This window comes from Loxodonta africana, chromosome 6, assembly GCF_030014295.1.
Source record: "Loxodonta africana isolate mLoxAfr1 chromosome 6, mLoxAfr1.hap2, whole genome shotgun sequence".
NCBI classification, from domain to species: Eukaryota; Metazoa; Chordata; class Mammalia; order Proboscidea; family Elephantidae; genus Loxodonta; species Loxodonta africana.
Window position 1 is genome coordinate 99,601,730 of NC_087347.1, and position 21,826 is coordinate 99,623,555.

Genomic DNA, 21,826 nt, shown 5'->3' on the forward strand with positions numbered 1-21,826 from the left:
TTATACCATAAGCTAGCATTTTCCAAAGTGTTCAGTGGAATGCTAAGAGACACTATTTTAAAAAAGGATTCCATGGTCAAATAAATTTGATTTTTCAGACCTTGGTATACTACTGTACATTGGTATTCTCTAAGACAGTGAGTAATAGATAATGTTTCCTTAAGTTATATGCCAGGGAACCGTTTCATCAGAGTATACTTAGAAACGAAGGTTTTGCAACATTTACTTTTGGAAACTTCCCTAAAAAAATCATCAGACATAAGTACCGAGACGTTTACTAAAGTCACGCTTGCCACAAACTGGTAACAACCCAAATATTTAATAATAGGAAAATGATTATATAATACATATATATATCCTTAAACTGGAATATTATATAAGTATTAAAAATGGTGACATGGATGATATTTATTGACATGAAAAATGCTGCAATAAATTGCTAAGTAAAAGAAGTATGCTAGCCAAAAAGCATTTATATCTTATCTTTTCTAGTCATAATTATATAGATACATATATATATAATATACATATATATCAATAAAATCAGAAAGACATACAACAAAATGTGAAGAGTGGTTATCTCCAGGTGGCAGGATTACTGTTTTTTTATTGTCTCATCTGTTTTTTTTTTTAAATGAATATATACTAATTTTATAATAGAAATACTTTTTAGAGGCAATGTGTTTGAATCTTTTCTGTTTGGAGACATCTGGTACTTTAATCAGTAGTTGTCAGATGCTTTCCATAGGTCATAAACAAAAAATCTGTTTAAACAACAAAAGAAAACCAACCTGTGGAGGGAAAACACAATTCCTACCTTCTGGAGAGAAACTGGTGAAAACATAACAAGACTTGTGAGATCCAGCAACGTAGTGGAGGCAGGAAATCTTCAGATGCTCTATGCCTTTAGGAGTCCTTGTAAGGGAGTACCTCTTCTCTCTGTAACAGAAATAATATGGGCACACACATTTACTTAAAGTTGATTTTCAAAACTATTTAAAAAATGTTACTTGATATTTTTTTCATTTCTAAATATCACTGCCTCTGGGAAAGAACCAGAGAGGATCAGCATATTAGTAGCTTCCTAGTGACACTGTAGGAAGCAACCTATTGGAAGTGATAATTTTTAGATATACCTTAAAACTAGGACTCAATCAATCGCTTTCTCTTTCATTTCTTCCCTCCATACTTCATAATACCATGATAAGTAAAAAAAATCCATTGTGGTTGAATCGTTTCTGACTCATGGCAACCCCACATGTTAGCAATCAAAAAAAAAAAAATTAAAATAAATACTATACTCTTTCTTTTCATGTTTATTGACACATTCTCAAGAAATATATTTAATAATTTTTAAGTCGTCAATAAAAAGTTCTGTAATTTTGTGTATCTGTTATCTGCCAAACACCATGACAAATCCTTTAATCTCATTTAATCCTCTCAACTACTTATTCAGTCAGTTACTTATTTAACACTATTCATTAGGTGCTTACTACATGCCAGGGACTGGAGACACAATGGTGATCACAACTATAATACAAGGTAGCTATTAACAACCACAATTTATTATGAGGCAACTTAGGCTCTGGGATTTGATTCTAAACAGCCCAAATTCAAAGTCACTCTTTCCATTACAGCCCAAAAAAAATAAAAAGTTTGCCTAGTTGCGAGTCTTAATGCTACCACCACCACGAACAAGAAGAAACCAAAATTCCAAACGTTTTGTGTTGAAAATGGAGAAAATGATATCATAGGAAGAACAATAACTCATTGACATGTAGTAGGAAATACATACGAAATACTTTATACAGCCTTTACAATTTGCAATGTCACCTATCTTGATCCTTAGACAGCCCCATGATACAGGCGTTAGTATTCTCATTTTCTAGATGAGAACACTGTGGCTCAGGGAGAATAGACATAGTGTCTTTGTCATCTAGTGCTGCCAGAACAGAAATACCACAAGTGGATGGCTTTAACAAACAGAAATTTATTTCCTCACAGTCTAGTAGGTTACAAGTCCAAATTCAGGGCATCGGCTCCAGGGGGAGGCTTTCTCTCTTTGTCAGCTCTGGAGGAAGGCTTCCCCTGGTTGAGAAGGTTCTCAGGTACAGGGACCTGGGTCCAAGGAGTGAGCTCTGCTCCTGATGCTGCTTTCTTGGTGGTATGAGGTCCCCAACTCTCTGCTTGCTTCCCTTTCCTTTTATTTCTTGAGAGATACAAGGTGGTACAGGCCACAGCCCAGGTAAACTCCCTTTACCTTGGATCAGGGAGGTGACCTGAGTAAGGGTAGTGTTACAATCCCATCCTAGTCCTCTCAACATAAAATTACAATCACAAAACGGAGGACAACCACACAATACTGGGAATAATGGCTTAACCAAGTCCCATATTTTTTTGCGGGGGGGGGCACAATTCAATCCATGACACATAGTAAGCTTAAACCTGGGTCTGCCTAATTCTAAGGTTTAAAATCTCAAAAGGAAAACAAGCAAAAAAAAAAAAAAAGCCTTGTATATTAAAATGGAGAAAGCAATAAAATACCAAAACAATAACTCATTTACAAGCAATCTTAAACACAAATGTATACCTATGTACACACACACACATGGATTGTGGTATCATAAAAAAAAAATCAAGCACCACCACTGTATGGTAGAATAGCACCCTGGCACAGAGTGGGTAACTGTCTAGGAAGGAGAAGCTGCACGAAAGCCATCCTTGAGTGCAGACTATTGGATTGTCGTAGCTATAGAAGGCTGTCTGTTCCAAGTGGGGACTCACAGATAACAGTAGGAAATGCCACCACTTGTTGTATGGCCTAGGCAAGTTACTGATCTTCTCTGTGTCTCAGTTTCCTTGTCTGTAAAGGGGGATACTAACAGTGCCTAGCTAATATGATTGTTAAGGAGCCCTGGTGGTGCAATAGTTAAGCATTCAGCTGTTAACCATAAGGTTGGTGGTTTGTACCAACCTAGTGGCTCCACGGAAGAAAGACTTGGCAATCTCCTACCAAAATAAAGATTACAGCCTAGAAAACCATATGGAGCAGTTCTACTTTGTCACATGTGGTCACTATGAGTCAAAATTAACTTGACAGCACTTAACAACAAAAAATATGGTTGTTATTAAATTATTATTAAATTAATATTTATAAAGCACTTAAGCAGCCACAACAGTAAATGGTATAAGTGTTTGGTTTTTTAAAAATATATATCTAAGTAAATATGTGGATGGTGTTAACTATAACAATAGAGTCTTCACAGAGCATACTACTGTCAGCCACATTTTACATCTATTAACATCTCAAGAAATCCTTACTCAACCATGTGAGGTGTATAGTAAATATACCTGACCCTCCTGCTTTGCAAGCCATAACCTTGATTTAGTCAGTTTCCCAAGGTTTCCTACTGTAGTTACAAACAAACTTATAAGAAACCAATTAATTTACAAAGGGGACTTCTGTTGTTGTTGTTCCAAAATGGCACCCAATGGTTTGGATAAAACACTGTTTACTAATATCAAGTCTATCTTAAGTACCAAGCTACTTAGAAAATGCCTGATTAGTATAAAATTAAAGCACTGAAAACTCAAATTAGACCTTCCATCAAGTCATAGTAGTCTACTTGTCTACTGTGTTAAGAATTTTCTCTTACTCTTCATGTGATGCCTGGAGAAGGCACAACATCATCAATGTAGTATTCTTGCCAAGAATGTTTAAATCTAATAAAAAAAGAAGCATTCAGAAAAACCTAAATTAAGAGACGTTCTTACCAATAATTAGCCTGGACTCTTAAAAAACGTCAGTGAAGTGACACAAAAATATTGGAAAATTCTTTTAGATTGAAGGTGATTAAATACATAAGACAAGTACATACAATGTATGATCCTTGATTGGATTCTGGATCAGACAAAAAAAAAGACAGCTATAACTACTAGATAACTGGGAAATTTTAAATGCAAACGTCTAAGTTTCTATCAGTAACACATTTAAAAGTACCTTTGGCGGTTTATATTAATCATAATTTATTAACTACTTATTCAGTGTGCTAAGCCTGAAGATAAGAAAAATCCTTGCAAGTAACAGACCTTTAAATACAGGCTTGGCTTGGCCAAGGGAGTCAGATGGGGGGCAGTGAAGACCCCCTATCTCAGTCTGGCAAGTAAACAAAATAGCTAAACCATCAGCTTTTATATTTTGGGACTTGGACCCTCTGCCTACTGAAGCATTAGTGGCTTGGAAGGGAAAACTCAGAATGTTGAAGTAGGTTGGTTGTTTCATGCAGCCTTCAGTAAAATCCTATAAGAAAGAGACAACAGGTAAGGCAGTACACAATACTGGTGAAGTCAGCATAACTTGACGAAGGCAAAGTGACCGAAGCTTCATAGACACATCCAAACTCTCTGAGGGGCCAAATTACTGGGCTTAGGGCTGGGGGCCCTGGTGTCAGGGGACATCTAGCTCAATTAGCATAACGTAGTTTATAAAAAAAAAAAAGTTCCACATCCTACTTTGGTGAGTAGTATCTGCAGTCTACAAAAGCTGTGAGTGGCCATCTAAGATACCCGACTGGTCCCACCCTGTCTGGAGCAAAGGATAATGAAGAAAACCAAAAACACAAGGGACAGATTATTCCAAAGAACTAGTAGACCACAACTACCACAGCCTCCACCAGACTGAGTCCGGCACAGCTAGCTGATACCTGGTTACCGCCACCAATGCTTTGTCAGAGATCACAATAGAAGGTCCCAGGCAGAGCTAGAGAAAAATGTAGAAGAAAATTCAAACTCACAAAAAAGACCAGACTTACTGACTGGTCTGACAGAGACTGGAGAAACCCCAAGAGTATGGCCCCTGGACCCTTTTTAACTCAGTACTAAGGGCATTTCTGAGGCTCACCTTTCAGCCAAAGATTAGACAGGTCATAAAACAAACAGCACACGTAGCTCAACCATGTATACAAGACTAAATGGACATATCAGCCCAGTGGCAATGACGAGAAGGCAGGAAGGGATAGGAAAGCTGGACGAATGAAAATGAGGAACCCAAGGTCAAGAACGGGAGAGTGTTGGCACATTGCAGGGTTGGCAACCAATGCTACAATACAGTACGTGTATTAAATGTTTAATGAGAAACTAATTTGCTCTGTAAATCTTCATCTAAAGCACACATGCAAAAATTATAATAAAAAAAATGGTGTTGCCAAAAGAACTCATTGCTGTCTGTGGCTGAGAATCAGGTGATCTGGAGCTAGCAGTATTGAAACAGCCAGATTATTTATAAATGTTTCATAATTATATTTTATTGACTTTTTGAATAGGTTATTTGCATAATATAGCATTTAAAAACTTAGGAATTGGTGGCATCCAGTATTAATGGAAGTGGAATAAAAGTCAGAAAAAAAGAAAAACAAGCCTGGTTGGAGGTCTAATTAAGAATTACTTTCTTAGATGTCTTCTCCACCATTCACAGCTGGGCAAGTACCCCTCCCTCTCTCACCTTAGCAAAACGCTAAATGTTTACTCATTGGGATGGGTAAACAGAAGGTTCCTGAACTTGGGAATTTCAGAGAGCAGGGTACTCTACTGAAAAGACTGGCATTAAGTGAAATTTTATATGCTGAATATTGAGACTTCCTAGCTCTCTTCTCCTAATTAGTTTGTAGAATGCTGGCAACCAAGTTATAGGTTCTTCTTTGGTGAATCCAACCAGTCAAAAAAGAAAAGTGTTTAAAAAATGATGTCAGGGTTTTCTGAACAAACGGCATAGCCAGATCTCTGGAATTCAAAGTCATTTATGTGTTACCTAAGCATTTTCTTCTCCTACTACCTTAAATATGAGCTGACAGCCAAGGACCACTAGAACAGTATTCCTTAACAAAACTATGGAACCTAAAATAATCAATCAATTAATCATCAGACAGGAAAAGGAAGTAGGAAAATAAAATTTCAAAAAAGTTATTCTAATAGAGATTAAGAGAACTGCATCCATGAAACAAGAACACATTGCTTTTTTTTTTTTTTTTTTATAAAAGAACATTCAGGGAATAAGAAAGTGTTCTTGGGAAATAAAATTTATGAAAGCAGAAATGAAATCCTCAATGGAAAGGTTGGAAGATCTTCCAGGAAGTAAGGACACTGAGAGAAATAACATAGGAGAGAAAAGACAAGAAAATTAGAGGACCAATCCAAGAGGTTCAACATTCAAATAACAGAAAGAGAGAGCAGATAAAGTGGAGAGAAAGAAATCATCAAAAAAAAAAAAAAAAAAAAACTCATGAAAATCTTCCTGAATTAAAGAACACAAATTTCCAGATTAAAAAGGCTCATTGAGTCCCTCTTCAAATTAATGAAAATAGATCCCCAACAAGGAGACATGACAATAAAATTTCATAACTCTGGGAACAACAACAACAAAAAATCCTGAAAGCTTCTAGATAGGAAAAATAGGTGTAAAATGGAAATTAAAATGTTTGTCAACTTTGCAACAGTGGAAGCTAAAAGATAATGAAGCAAGGTCATAATAATTCTGGGAGAAAATGATTTCCACACCAGAATTCATTACTCAGCCATTATATCAATCAAATGTCAGCAAAGAATAAGACATTTTCATAAAAGCAGGATGAAAGCTACTAGTAGAAGTCCTCTATCAAAATGAGAGAGTGAATCAAGAAAGAAAAGATATGAAAAATAAGAGATCCAACTGAAAATGGGTAAAAGGAAGCTCCAGGTGAAAGAAATCTGTACCATGTGGGCAGAGTTTGTAGCTCAATCAGAAATAAGTACATACGGAATCAAGCAAATTACAAGTATTAACTTTAGAGAAAGGAAAAAGGTACATATGGTTCAGGGATGAACTAAGTTTTTAGTGATAATAATGCATATAACTGAATATTAAGCTTACCAAAATGACGATATGACTATATGGTGAAGATGAGAAGCAGAAGTGTTTGTGATGATAGCGTAGGGGAGTTAAATCTACAACTTCCTTAGTGGGAAATTAATAGATTATGTATCAAACTAAAAAATAAAATCAAGAAGCAAAAATACAAGCAGTTATTTAGAGATATTCTTTTTTGTAAATACCAGTTGAAAGCGCTTTTCTCTGTAGATTAGAAAATGGTGGAAGGAGGTGCAGAGCAGCGGGCAGTTGTTTTTGTGATGAGTCTTACACAATTTTTTAAACGAGGTGCATGTACAACTTTGACAAAAATAAAACAAAACAAAAATCAGCTTAAAAGTAACTTTGAAAATGATCTGTGGAGACTTAGGAGGTGCTTATAAATTCATAAGTGTGCTGTGTATAAGTTGCTTTGTTCTACAACCTTCCAGGGTAATTTTCTAGAACACATGTACTGTACCAGACAAACATCTGCTATGGCAGCCAGCACATGGCAGGTATCCAAGCATCGCTACTTTAATTGGTAACAATGATAAACACAAACAGGCACTGCTGTGGTTAAGAGCATTGGTTTTACACTTCCTAGGCTCCACTTCTTTCTAGTTGTATAATCTTGGACAAGTTATTAAACCTCTTTTTGCTTAAGCTTTATCGCCTATAAAATCCTTATTTCATGGGGCTGTTGTTAGTATAAACTGATATATGAACAGTGCTTAGCACAATGCTTGGGACTTAGTAAGTGGTTAATAAATGCAAGTTATTTTCAGTATTTCCAAATTCCTAGCTTTGGATTATAAGGATCATTCCACTGCACCTCCTGCTAACCCCATTCACAGATCTTGGGACATTTTATTTCCCACAACTGTCTTGTTCAACCACCCCACAGAGATCAGGCTCAATTATCATCCTAAAAACAGGCATGCCTGGTTTACTTCAAAATATGAACTACGAATAAATACCATACCTGGACCCAGCTCTCTTTTCTTATTCATTGCTGCTTTCCTTTTCTTTTAAGGCAGCTTGGAGCAGGATTTGTAACCAAAAGACCTAGGTTTGGGTAGGTCATTTGAGACCGCTCTGAGCATCCATCTTGTAAAGTGGAGATGGTAATACCTGTTGGAGTGGATATTTGTTGGCTGCCTCCCCTCCATGCTTTCCCACTTCTTCTGGTAACTGTACATTGATTTTCCTTTTGGCAATTCACCCCTTTCCCCAGCTTTAGAGGTGGGCCTACCTGCCAAAGCCAATCAGCATATCCTCTTCTTCAGTCTACACTGATGAGTTCAGAAATTGGATACTCAACAAAAACAGGGCTAGTGACACTGTCAGGACCATGAAGTGTAGAGCTGACAATGGAGATAATCCAGAGGGGAAGAGCTGTGAGCCCTTAGTCTGTCTGAACACCATTCCACCCGATGAACCAAAAATCCTTTATTTGGACTAATCTAGTGTGTGTGTGTGTGTGTGTGTGTGTGTGTGTGTGTGTAGGGGGGGTTTCTGCCCAGCAACCAAACAAGTCTTCACTCCTACCTCTCTCATAGGTATTATCTACACTGTTTTTAGGATCAACTGAGATAATAAATATGAAAATATTTGGTAAACTTAAAGCCATGTGGAAACATTGTTAATATTATCATAATTTTTAATAACATAAATCCAACTTCTCCATAAAGAAAATGTCTATATAACAGTTATAATAATTTTCATAAAAGTCAAAGTATCCTTTTAAAAGTCTTGACATGTATGATATTATTTATGATATGTATGCAGTATAAGGATATAAATATGTGAAATTGTTCAGATCATTCCGGGTCATGCATCTGACAGCAGCTCAGATGGTTTTCTTGTCCATCAAACTTAAAAGGTTAGGCTCACAACCCACCCAGTGCTAGTACCTCCTAAATTTCTAGTTTATCCTTTGATATTGATGGTTGTGTATTCCATAAGCCTGTTTGAAAGGTTTTGAAAATATGCATTCTGTACTAATTACTTAACAGTTGAATTTTATCAAACTAGAGAAGTTTACAGGAGTCTAATTTCATTATTTATAAATAAAAAAATTACAGGGGAAAAAAAAAAGGTACCTAGTCCATTTTAGTCCATGTGAAGCCTGATTTTATAAACTTGAAAAATAAAATACTTTGAAGTCAGAGTAGCAATTAAAAGTAAATGAGTATTATGAATGTGCTCAAAGGTTTCAAAAAGGCATTTGTTTTCTTAAAAAGGTCTATTTTTTCATGTCTACAAGATGAATTTAACTGGCAATTCTTTTCTTTCTGGCTAAAGCAGAGGTAAACTTTAGCTCAATTCCTGTTTCATTTCTCAGATACTCTGAATAAGTGCAGATGAAATAAATGTTGTTTTATAGTATTTGGTCCATCTGATATACCCTGGACTTTATCTCCAGATTAGGTTCTTTCAGATAAAGAATGAGATAATCAGGTAATGGGGCTGATTTTTGGTTTCAACCTCCATTATCATGACCTGAAAACAAGGATAAAATAATGAGAAAATCATCATGAGCAGGAATGTACACATTTTCTCACGATGAAAAAATATCCAATAAAAAAGAACAGAGTTATAATGGCATTAAAAAAAAAAAAAAAACAAAAATGCTGAAACCAGAACAATATTTTCTATCATTAGATTAGGAAATTAAGAACAAGTTATATCAGGGACGTTGGTAAAAGCTGAACATAAATTTAAATGTTATTAGGCTGGTTATTAATCAGAAAACATAATAATATGTTTAAATTCCAGTCCAATAAAACTAACAATTCTTCTCAATAAACAGAGTTTCCACGGGGACTATAAAGAGACTAGTATTTTTAATAAACATACCTTCTATCAATTTGTTCTTCAAAACGGTCACCGTGAGAGGCCCTTAACCTAGCCTACAAATGCTGGGAGTATTCGAGATATTTTTGCAATTTCTCCTTTCTAATTGCCTTTAGAATTAGCTTTGCACCACATAAGATCTTTTCCTGCTTTTGACCCAAAAAAGCATATATAACTTTTGAACTACTGAACTTAGTTTCTGATGATATTTTGTTGGGTTCAGAATTCAGATGAAATTAGCAGACGTCTTCAAAACAGTGTGTCAAGGGACAAAAGCAATTCCATAAATATTGTGTATAAAGCAGCATCCACAGGGCAAGTTTGCAGTTTCCACAGTGTCTCTGAGAAGGGCCAAATAATAACCTAGATCTTTAAGTTCTATGTGTTTGTCTCCTTACCCCACAATTACACTCAAAGTAGGGAGAAATACATGAGTCTGAATATGCAGAAGTGATATATTAAATTGCAGATTGCAAAATTAAATGCTGTAAAAATAAGTAACTCATAGAAATTAATTCAATTAAACAAACATTTATTTAGTGTATTCTGTTTTTTTTTTTATGTACCCAAAAAAGTGCTAAGTACAATACCAAAAACCAGTTTAATCTAGTATATTTTCCCAAATTATTTTGACCATGGAATCCTTTTTACTGCTGTCGAGTTGATTCCGACCCATAGCAACCCTATAGGACACAGTAGAACTGTCCCATAGAGCTTCCATGGAGTGCCTGGTGCATCTGAACTGCTGACCTTGGTTAGCAGTTGTAGCACTTAACCACTACACCACCAGGATTTCCGCTAAGTACAACAAAAAAACAGGAGTTGGAAAATGAGCAAAACATAGGTTTAGGTCCTCATAGCAGTTACATGCCAGTGAAAGGAAGTTAAGTTCAATAACAACTGCAACTTTCTACTTCAATTCTAGACTTGAACATTCTGAAGCTAAAAGCTTAGTTGGTGTAGACTGATTTACTCTCAAGCACTTTAGTTCATATTTTCTGTCAATCCTATTACCACTAACCTTGTATACCTTTATAGATACGTATCACCCAAATTAGTGCTAAGTAGAATAGGAGTTGGAAAAATAAATAAAACGCAGGTTAGGTCCTCCAGGCAGTTACACACTAGTGAAAGAGGAGGTTATGTTGAATTGAATTGTATAGATTTGTTTATCTGTCTGTCTCCCCAGCTAGTTTACGAGCTCCGCCACAGCAAAGACTGGCACAGAGTACACACGCACAGCAGCTGGCTGAATCATATGGCAGAATGTTAAATACGTTATCATTAAAATACATGCAAAATTGTAATAGAAAACCAAATAAGGAATGGTTTAATTCCCACTGGAGAGCTTGATGAAAGCTTCAAAATGAAACTGGCATTTAAAGAAAACTGGGATCTTACTATACAGAAATACGGGAAGAAAGAGGATTATAGGCAGAGGGAACTGGAAAGGTTTGGAAAAGCATGGAGGTAAAAAAAGTACTGGGTACGTTTTAAAAAATATTCATAATCTAGTATCAACGGTATTCCAGGCTTTTGTGACTGATTGATTGATACATTAGAGGTATGGGGAGGAGTAATGGGACAAACACATAGACAAGTTGTTAAGATCTGAGCGTGTCTGCTTTTCTAGACTTGTGTAACTGGGAGACCAATATAGATGCCACAAAAATGGCCCTTGGGAACCTAGTCACATGATTGAATACAATTCAAATATCTAGAATATTTTGGAATAATGTACAGCACTATTTACCAAAATGATGTCTTGTGGAGCAATACACTCTAAGAGAAATGCAATAAATGCCTGCAGAACCCAGTTTAATCTAGTATATTTTCCCAAATTATTTTGACCATGGAATCCTTTTTACTGTAAAATTTCTGTTAGCATCTCAGTTTGGAAAACATTATTGAAGTTTCTCTGTAATTAAGATTTAAGGTATCACTATACTGGAACTTAAAATTTGAGACATTCTATTTCAAATATTATAATATTATATTACTGCTGGAAACAATTCCAAATGCCCACTAATTTAGTAGCAAACAGAGGATATGGGATAGCATAATAATGAATAAGAAACTATCAACACAAATTTAATTTTCTTTTCTATAGTCCAAACTGAAGCCCAGGTGGTGCAGCGGTTAAGAGCTCAGGCTGCTAAACAAAAGGTCAGGAGTATGAATCCACCAGCCGCTCCTTGGAAACCCTATGGGGCAGTTCTACTCTAATCAACTCGATGACAACGGGTTTGGTTTTTGGTTTGGGGTATATTCCAAACTCCTTGAATTGATTAATAGTTTATGGTACACATATATTCACTAAGGACACAAATAAGATAATCTTCATATATAACCAAAAACCTTCCAGTACTTCTGTTGGAAGGTTTTCTGGGTTTGAAGGGTTAGGACCATAGTCTCATGGGACAACCCATTCAATTGCCATAACACAGTTCACAAAAATCATGATCTGCATCCTAGTGAAGTGAGTAGAGCCTGGGGTCTTAATTAAAAGCTTCCGAGCAGCCATCTAAGATACAGTTATGAGTCTTGATTCACTAGGAGCAAAACAGTAAGATGGTAACCAAAAGCGAATAAAAGAAACAAGTCTACAAGAGTCACAACTTCATCTACCCTGAGGCCAGAAGAGATGATGCCTGGTTACGACCACTGACCATTCTGACTGGGGCCACAATAATTGGTCCCGGATAGAATGGGAGAAAAAATACGGAGCAGATATCAAACTCCTATTAAAAAAAAAAAAATCCAGACAAACTAGAACAGTAGAGAACAGAGGACCCCCTGAGACTATCACCCTGAGATAATGTTCAAATCTAGAACCAAGCCTATCCCCCAAGATCACTTTTTAGCAAAATGGCAGAGTGGCACTCAAAATAAAGGATATGACCTATAAGGTCAGTGCCCTACTTTAAAAAACCATCAATATGAGACCAAAAGGTCAACAATTTCTCAAAATCAAAGATGAGAAGATAAGGGGAATCTAGACTACTGGAAAGGGAACAAACAGATCACATTTACAGAGAATGCTGACACATTGTGATAAATGTAATTAATGTCAATGAACAATTTGTGCGGAAATCGTCAAATGGGAACCTAATTTGCTGTGTAAACTTTTACCAAAAACTCAGTAAAATATGATTAAAAAAAAAAAAGTTTCTGGTGGACTGATCTAGACTACAGTGGAATTCAGTAAAACAAACGTTAAGGTTTTGACTTAGATACCTTAAAAAATGCTAACAAAATGAAACAAGGTGAGTGTCCATCATTCAGGAAATGGTTAAATAAACTTTTGTACCTCTAGCTACATAATATTTTGTAGATTAAAAAACTTAGAGCTATTTCTATCAAGTATTATAGAGTGAGAAATACAAGGTGCATATGTATGAGTATGGTGTGTGTGATCCTATTTTAAAGCAACAAAAATCTCCTATATATCTAAATGAATATACACATTTAGAATACATATACTAAGAAAAATACAGAAGGATATATATTACTGTATTTTTACTCAAATAACGTGTGTCTTCTGCGTTTGCCCTCCCGTCCCCCTGTAAGGTATTTTCATAAGTGCATTACGCTAGTATTTTTTACAGCAACATGTAAAAAAAATCGGCATAGCAGTGTGTGTGGGGGGGCGTGGTTGGCATTATTTTTGTAAAAATATGGTAGGTTAAGAAAAAATGACTGCACAAATAAGTGTAAAGAAAATGGTTCTTACTTTTCTCACTTTCCTAATCAGGGATGGATTACCCAATAAGCAAGTAAGCACGTGCTTTGGGCATCAACAAAACAGGGGTACCAAGTGTCCAAAGCAAAGACTCATAGATGCCAAACAGACAGGACGCAAGAAAAAGCAAGTGCCGCAGTGGTAGGGAACTAGCAGGGTACTAAATGAAACTGATACCAGCTGCACTGTGAGAGAATGTGCTGGCCGGAATAAAGTTCGTGCAGGGTCACAAGGACGTCCATTTCATCGGCGTTTTCATCAGACGAGTCAAGCTCTCCAAGATCCAGAAGCAAATTTAAAGACATACACAGATGTCTAACGGTCATTAACAGAGTATGCACACAATGTGAGAAGATTTTGAAAAATTTGAAAACACGACAAAACAAATACTGTCAAATACTGATTATCAAGCAATCTACCATTACAAAAGCATTAGAAACAAGTAAATGACAGAAGTGCTCCAGACGTATTGAGTGCCAGAGATCAATTTCACGTAACCACATACTAAACCATCACTGACACACTTGAATCTTGCATAAAAAGGGCAAAAGTGTGTGAAGTTCTTCCAAATGGATTTTCCTTCTTAAACAAAATGGATAGACCTGATGAAGAATGCATTAAGGCATCCAAGAAATTAGTGCTGGCTTATCCAGATGACTTAAACACAAACCTTTACAGAGAAGTGTGACAATTTCATTATTACATGAGAAGTTTATAGATTCAGGAAATACAAATTTTACTCATGTATGTATGATTCCATAATAGAAGATAAAATACAACACATATTTCCCAATGACAAAATTGCTTTACGTGTATTCTTAACATTAAGGATCAGAAACTGCACAACAGGATGCTCATTTTCATCCTTAAAGAAACTCAAAAACCCTCATTTTATGATTCAAGAAAGGCTCGATTCATTATCCTTATTATGTACGGAAGAAGATATTGTTTGGCAGCTTAATTATGAGAAAATCATTAAAGAATTTTAAGAGCAAAGAATAGAAAGAAATATTTTTAATTATAACATGCTAGAGCTGAAAGATCTAGAAATAAAATATAGTAATTTGTTGTAATATGTTTTCTGATTATTAAATTTTCTTTTATGATCTCTTTTCTTTTGTTCTTTTATAATTACAGCATTTATTACAAAACAAAGCTGAAGTATGAGCCCTTTAAGGCAAAATTGGTGAAAGTCAATTTTTCGTTGTGGGAGGTCAATAGAATTTTACATTCAAACAACTAAGTTCACTGACTCATTTTCTTTGTTGTAGAATATGTGAAATATTCTTTGTGCACAAAATGTGATATATAGTAAAAATCTTTGTACTCCACATCTGCTAAAATCTTTATAATCCAGTTCATCTCATTATGCTAAAATGACATATGTCACTTTTGCATTCAATCACTAATATTACAGTCACATAAAAGAAGAAGTTACATCATGGATAGATAAGACTCACATACACACTTACACATATATATATATACACACTTACACATATACATATATATGTGTAAGTGTGTATATATATGGGGCATTCAACTGTGTGGATCATAACAAATTATGGATAACATTGCAAAGAACAGGAACTCCAGAACACTTAATTATGCTCATGATGAACCTGTACTTATGCCAAGAGGCAGTCGTTCAAACAGAACAAGGGGATATTTTGTGGTTTAAAGTCAAGACAGGTGTGTGTCAGGGTTGTATCCTTTCACCATACTTACTCAATCTGTACACTGAGCAAATAATCAGAGAAGCTGGACTATATGAAGAAGAACTTGGCATCAGGATTGGAGGAAGACTCATTAGCAACCTGCGTTATGCAGGTTATGCAGGTGACACAATTCTCCTTGCTGAAAGTGAAGAGAACTTGAAGCACTTACCGGATTTGAAGCACTTACTGATGAAGATCAAAGACCACAGCCTTCGGTATAGACTACAACTCAACATAAAGAAAACAAAAAGCCTCACAACTGGACCAATAAGCAACATCATGATAAATGGAGATTAAGACTGAAGTTGTCGAGGATTTCATTTTACTTGAATCCACAATTGATGCCCATGGAAGCAGCAGTCAAGAAATCAAAGGACGCACTGCATTAGACAAATCTGCTGCAAAAGACCTCTTCAAAGTGTTGAAAAGCAAAGACGTCACTTTAAGGACTAAGGCGCACATGAGCCAAGCCATGGTGTTTTCAATCACCTCATATACGTGTGAAAGTTGAATGATGAATAAGGAAGATGGAAAAAGAATTGATGCCTTTGAATTTTGGTGTCGGCCAGGAATATTGAATATACCATGGACTGCCAGAAGAACGGACAAATCTGTTTTGGAAGAAGTATAGCCAGAATGCTCAAGCAAGGATGGCAAGACTTTATCTCACATACTTCAGACATGTTATCAGGAGGAATCAGTCCCTGGAGAAGGACCTCATGCTTGGTATAGTAGAGGGTCAATGAAAAAGCGAAGACCCTGGAGGTGATGGAGTGACACAGTGGCTGCAACAATAAGCTCATGCATAACAATGATTGTGGGCATGGCATAGGACTGGGCAGTGTTAAGTTCTACTGTACATAGGGTTGCTATGAGTCGGAACCAACTTGATGGTCCCTAACAATAACAACAACATATGCAAAACTCACATATCCGGCAGTGGGTTTTTTTGGGTATCCCATTCAAATGAGTAAGTAAACATATTAAATCACATTTTACTGAGTTTTTGGGCACCACAGATTATCAGTGTTTAGGGCCCTCACATGCCTTATCTGGCCCTGTTCCTAGTACTGTTCTACATTACTGCTATTCTAAACAATCTGCATTTACTTGAATGCCTTGCGCTACCCATACCACTATGCTCTTGTACGTGCCACGCCCACTGCCTGAAATGTTGCTTCTTTGCTTCTGTACACGTTGAACCTTTACTTGTAAAATTTATGTGTAAGAACTGGTCATATATAATAGAATATAACCTATTAGAACCAAATAAGTGTTACAGACGTTCAGTACTGACTGAGGTAGTCAGGAAAAGCTAGTATTTGATTTTGGTATTGAGGGATAAGAACTTTAATAGATGGAAGTAAGAAGAGAAGATATTCTGAGTAGGGCAGAGGATATAAGTGAAGATAAATGGATGGCATGTAGTGCAAAAAAAAAGAAAAAAAAAAAAACCCTGAAGTATTCATCTTAGTGAGGCAGGCCCTAGTACATAAAAGGTGTATGTATGGTAAGTAATTGTGAGTGAGTAGATGGAGGATTTACTAGGGGATTAACGTAGGGAAACACCAAGTTATAAAATGTAAAGGCTGGGTTGGCATTGGACAATCCGGGTCTTAAATATGAAGCAAAGGCACCTAAAATCTATTATGTACGCTTTGTCTCATCAAACAGGGGTATGCATACCTCACAAGGCACTGGAAGGCCCAGGGGAAACGTGATACATTTTTGACTCATCAATTTTATTTGAAAATTTTTAAGAATTAAGTAATTTAAATGATACTTAAAATATTATTTTTACATCAAAACAAATAGATGTATTATAGAGTGGGATGTAAAATTTGTGTGAATTTTTACAAGAGACTTTAAAGAAATATTGAGCTTGTAGTGAGGTGCTTTCAGTTAGTATGTTACCAGACCTTAGAGGCTGCTTCTCTGCATCCTTTGCTGGCAGTGGAAATGTGGGGCCATGAAAGGGATTTGACGAAAGTGGTTAACAGGATTAAAGGGATGACTTAATTATTTTAACCTAGCAGCAAGATACAGGGTGACCTGCAATGGGGAGAATACTTTTGTAACCTAACTAGGAAACTATTGCAATAGTCTACAACAGCAGAATGGAAAGAAGCTTGACAAAATCCATTAAGGAACTTAGTATTTCAACTAATTCTGCAGCCCCTGCAATGTGTTAGAATTGATTCAGTGATATCAGATCCTCTTCATACTGAGAGGCACTCTACCCTACTGGTTAAGTACCAACTCTTGTGCCATAATGCCTGGGTTTAAATTTTGGCTCACTTGTTCTATGACTTTGTGCAAACTACTTAAGTGTTCTGTGTCTCCATTTCCTCATCTGGGAATACTAACATTACCTACACCTCGTTGGATTGCTATGAGGATTAAATGAGTTAATATATGCACAGTACTTAGAATAGTGCCAGGCACAGCAAATACTATTTAAGTGTTAGCTGCTATTATTAGTATGATTGGTATTGATATTGACCCTCATTTTTTATGAGATCTCAAGCTCAGAAGGAATCGTGAAGATCTACAGCATTGAGTGCATATTCCCTAATTCTGTGAAGGCTCTGGAAATCTTTGTATCCTAGAAGATTGTATCCTAGAAGATGGCATAAAAACATTATAGGCTGGGTCAGTTCATCAGCCCGGGGTTTTGCATTCATTCATACCCTGTTGCCTCTTCCTTACTATTAAAAAGCCTCTTTTGAGCTTAATAATCTCTTTCTAAAATGTCCACACCAATCTCTTTCTGGTATTTGGTAAAATTAAATGTATTTGATAAAAGTAAACCTTTTCTATTGTGAATAATCATAACAGTAAACAACAAGGAGACAATGTATCCAAGTCTAGTCAGAATGAGCAAATTCAATGAAGATATACTATACATTGTGGTATAATAGGGTTCACTGGTACGTTTTATTAGGTTAAATCATGTGAAAATGCCCATATTTAATCATTTTGACTTACAAAAATGACAATTTCATATGGTTCAACCTAGTATTTCCTTAAATATAATTGGACAAAGAATATACACTTTTATTTTTCTTAATCAAATGCCACACTTTTCTTCTCTGTCATTTAAAATAACCAAAAAATGATGTGGACAAACAAGGTCAACAATAGAAAAGAAAATTGCACTTACAAAAAATAACACTCTGGAACTTGGAAAACTCTTCTTGTCTCTGCCTTTAGCCTTTGATTCCTCCCCAGGCTCCTGCTGGGCTGTTGTGGTGAGCAGGCTTGCTGATGGGTGGCCATACAGACTTCTCCCTACCAACTCTGCATATATTAGCCACCAAATGCTGTGTCTTTGTTTGGGATATTGCTTTTTAAAGCAGGCTTGGAAAGCTTTTCTGGCAGAGTAACCTTATTCTTCAGAAACTTAGAGGTCTTTGACTATACCAGTGAATGAAACACCAAATTGTTTGATTTACCATTGAATGCCTTTTATAATAATGATCTAGGGGGTTTGCTAAAATCCAGAAGGTTGTATTTATTAAAATCAGTACCAGTTCCATTTTTTGGTTGGCCGTCTGTAATCATTATTTCACTCTCTGAGGCCAACTAAAAATACAAATGATATCTTGAAAATTAATTTTAATTTCTGAATAGCTCTTGAAATATAAAGGCACACTATGTGGCATATCTTTTAGTGTGGTATATCCTTTTTTTTCTTTTCATTTTATAGTTTTAAAATGGAATTTTAACTTGGGTTAAATGGGCTGGGTTAGAATTAGATTAAAATAAGATGGATGCCCCCACCAAACAAAAAACTGCATATTTCTTTCATGCGTGAATGTCAAAAAGAATCCAATCTAAATTACAGATTTACATGAAATTAAATGGATTTGATAAAAAAAATTATATCTCATTATAGCTCTTAACCACTATGCAGCCAGGGTTTCCATTAGCAATAACCAAACCAAAAACTAAATCCATTGCCATGGAGTGAATTCCGACTCATAGCAACCCTACAGGACAGAGAACTGCCCCACAGGGTTTCCAAGGCGCGGCTGGTGGATTCAAACTGCCCACCTTTTGGTTAGCATTCAAACACTTAACCACTGTGCCACCAGGGTTCCATATTATTAGCAATCACTATTAATAACAGCAAAAAACACAAAAGAATATTGCCCTGGTCTGTTTTATAGGGTCACTATGAGTTGGAATTGACTCGATGGCAACGGGCTTGGTGCTACATCTCAGTCAGCTGCAAAGGTTAAAGGGCTGTCTGATGGGAGAGGGAAGGTCTTCACTCTGGATTGTTCCAAAGGGAGTAACCAGGTTTAGTAGCAACACAGACAGGAGGCAGTCAGCAGCTCAGACCAACACAGAACCTCTTAACACTATAAGGGAAGCTCAAATTCAAGTAAAATTACCAGCATTTCCCTGACACCAATTTAGTCTTTACAGCCACTGTGATTTTCTTCCAAAACAAATCTGAGCATTAACACCTGCCAGTTAAAAACCCTCGACAGATTTACATTGTTCTTTGACTGAAAGTAAAAATTAAAATGTCTTCACATGGTCCTACTGTAGGCCTAGTATGATTTACTTTCTTTCTTCCCCAACAGCTTCCATCAATTGTTACCCCTTACTCTGCCTTCTAGACACACTATCCTTCCAGTCCCTGATACTCTCCATATTCCTTCCAGCCACATAGCTTCCTGCTAAGCCTTCTGCCTAGAAAGCTCTTTCCTTCCCTCTTCACTCAGTTAACCCAAATTTTACTGGCAATTAACTATACGACAGCATGATTTATTGCTATATTGGCTTGTGAATAAAGTCCTATGGGTGGTACAGAGAGGTGATTGTTCTACTAGGGGTCCCTGTATCTTAGTTACTAGTAATAGAAACCAACCCAGTGTAATTTCAGCAGAAAATAAATTTATTAAGGAATATTAAAGCACCTTATAGAATTCTCCAGGAGGGCGACTTAACCATCTTTGGAGAAAATCCAGCCATGGACAGAGCCTGCAGTGTGCATTGCTACTGCCTGGAGTGGAATCACTTCCCTGCCATATTTGGAAACTACAAATAGCTGCCACTGTTACCACTACCTTCTCTAGAAATGGAGTCTCTGCTCCCTGTTTTTATCATGTTACTAGCTTTTTCTTCGAAGTCTGTGGTGTCTATGTCTGAATGGCAGAGCACTGGTTATGGGTTTGTGCCCAATGGGTAGGGGAGGCTGGAAAAGCAAGTGGTTAGTATTTTGAGCCTGGATGGTAGGAAATGTCTCTGATACTAAGTAGCCAAGAAGAACAATAAATACCTACTAGATTAGAAATGGAGACAGAACTGAGGAAAACTTCTCAAAGAAGGTAATATTTTAGTTGCGTCTGAAAGCATGGGCAAGATTTTCCCTGGCAAAGTGAAGGCAAGGGGTGGGGCACATTCTGCAAGGAGAGAGAAGACAATAGTAGTTATGTGGTTATGAAGCTTTAGAATCAGCTGAGGAGCAGCTTACAAATAAATCCTTAAACTTACAGGTTCTGGTTCAATAGGTGTAAACTGGGGCCCTGGCATCTCACATTATTATCAGGCTATTCCACTACACTCAGCTGGATAGGTAGCTTGGAAAACAAAGGCATGGGCATGTAAAGTAAACAATATGTTTGGAAAAAGTAGTAAGTTGTTGGCGCAGTGTAAGTGGAACACAAGGAAACAATGAGCAATGAGGCAAGACTAGTTAAATGTACCTAAACAGGAATGACTTCCTGAACAGCTTGAAGTTTATTCTACAGGCTACCAAATATTTGTGAATATGGGAATCACTCCATTTTTATGGAAATAATGCACCTCTTCTACCCTGTTTGTCAACCATGCCCTTCCCCCATGAGGCATTTTCATAAGTGCACTATGCCAAGATTTTTTTAACATGTTGCTGTAAAAAAAAAAAAAAAAAAAAAAAAATTAGCATAGTGTACTTATGAAAATACCTCACAGGGAAGGGTGTGGTTGGCAAAGGTAGAAGGCGCATGTTATTTATTTAATAAAATTATGGTATACAATATAGAAACCTGTTTCATCTTCAACATGGGTAAAATACAATATAACACTCCAGCGAACACCAGTAAATGACTGAATCTCAGTTATTAAACAAAATGAAAAAAATATGCCCCAGAAAATGAAAAAAAAAACAAAACAAAACTGAGCCTTTATTTTGTATGAAGATGTCCAATGACTTAATCAAACAATAGATGCAAAAGGTCTATTTCTCTGTATTCCTTGGATGAGTTAGAGTGGATGTTTAGTAGTCCATGGAGATTGGGTGGGGAGAAGTGAAGTTTACAGGAGCAAAGTAGAACTGTGAAAGACTGAGAACTGTGCAAAGCTCAACTTTTGCCAAGAAAGCTCTGGGGGAAAAATGGCTGTTGGAGAAGTAAGGCTTGGCCTGGCCTGGGTTAATTAGGGATCATATTTCCCCTGGGAAAGGGGAAAGTTTCCCCACCTCTGCTTTGTTACACTGGGTTTGTTGGCCATGGCCCTGAAATGCTTATTCCCTTTCCTTGTAAATAATCTACAAAATGTCATCTATAAAAAGGGTGATCTGAAATTAACCAAAAAATCTATTGCTGTGGAGCCGATTCTGACTCATAGTGGCCC

The 21,826-nt window shown here is 36.5% G+C and overlaps 1 protein-coding gene across 48 annotated transcripts in view; it reads right to left on the reverse strand.

The window, feature by feature from the left end:
• The window catches only part of MBD5 (methyl-CpG binding domain protein 5), a 444,773-nt gene that overhangs the window by 153,475 nt on the left and 269,472 nt on the right, over positions 1–21,826 (reverse strand). For 47 of the 48 annotated variants that reach the window (XM_064287180.1, XM_064287215.1, XM_064287194.1 and 44 more), the window contains one exon: positions 818–939. The gene's annotated coding sequence lies outside the window, so the exon portion shown is untranslated. Of the gene's footprint in view, positions 1–817; positions 940–4,089; positions 6,163–21,826 lie in introns of those variants that run through there. The other variant, XM_064287217.1, reaches the window with a different exon arrangement.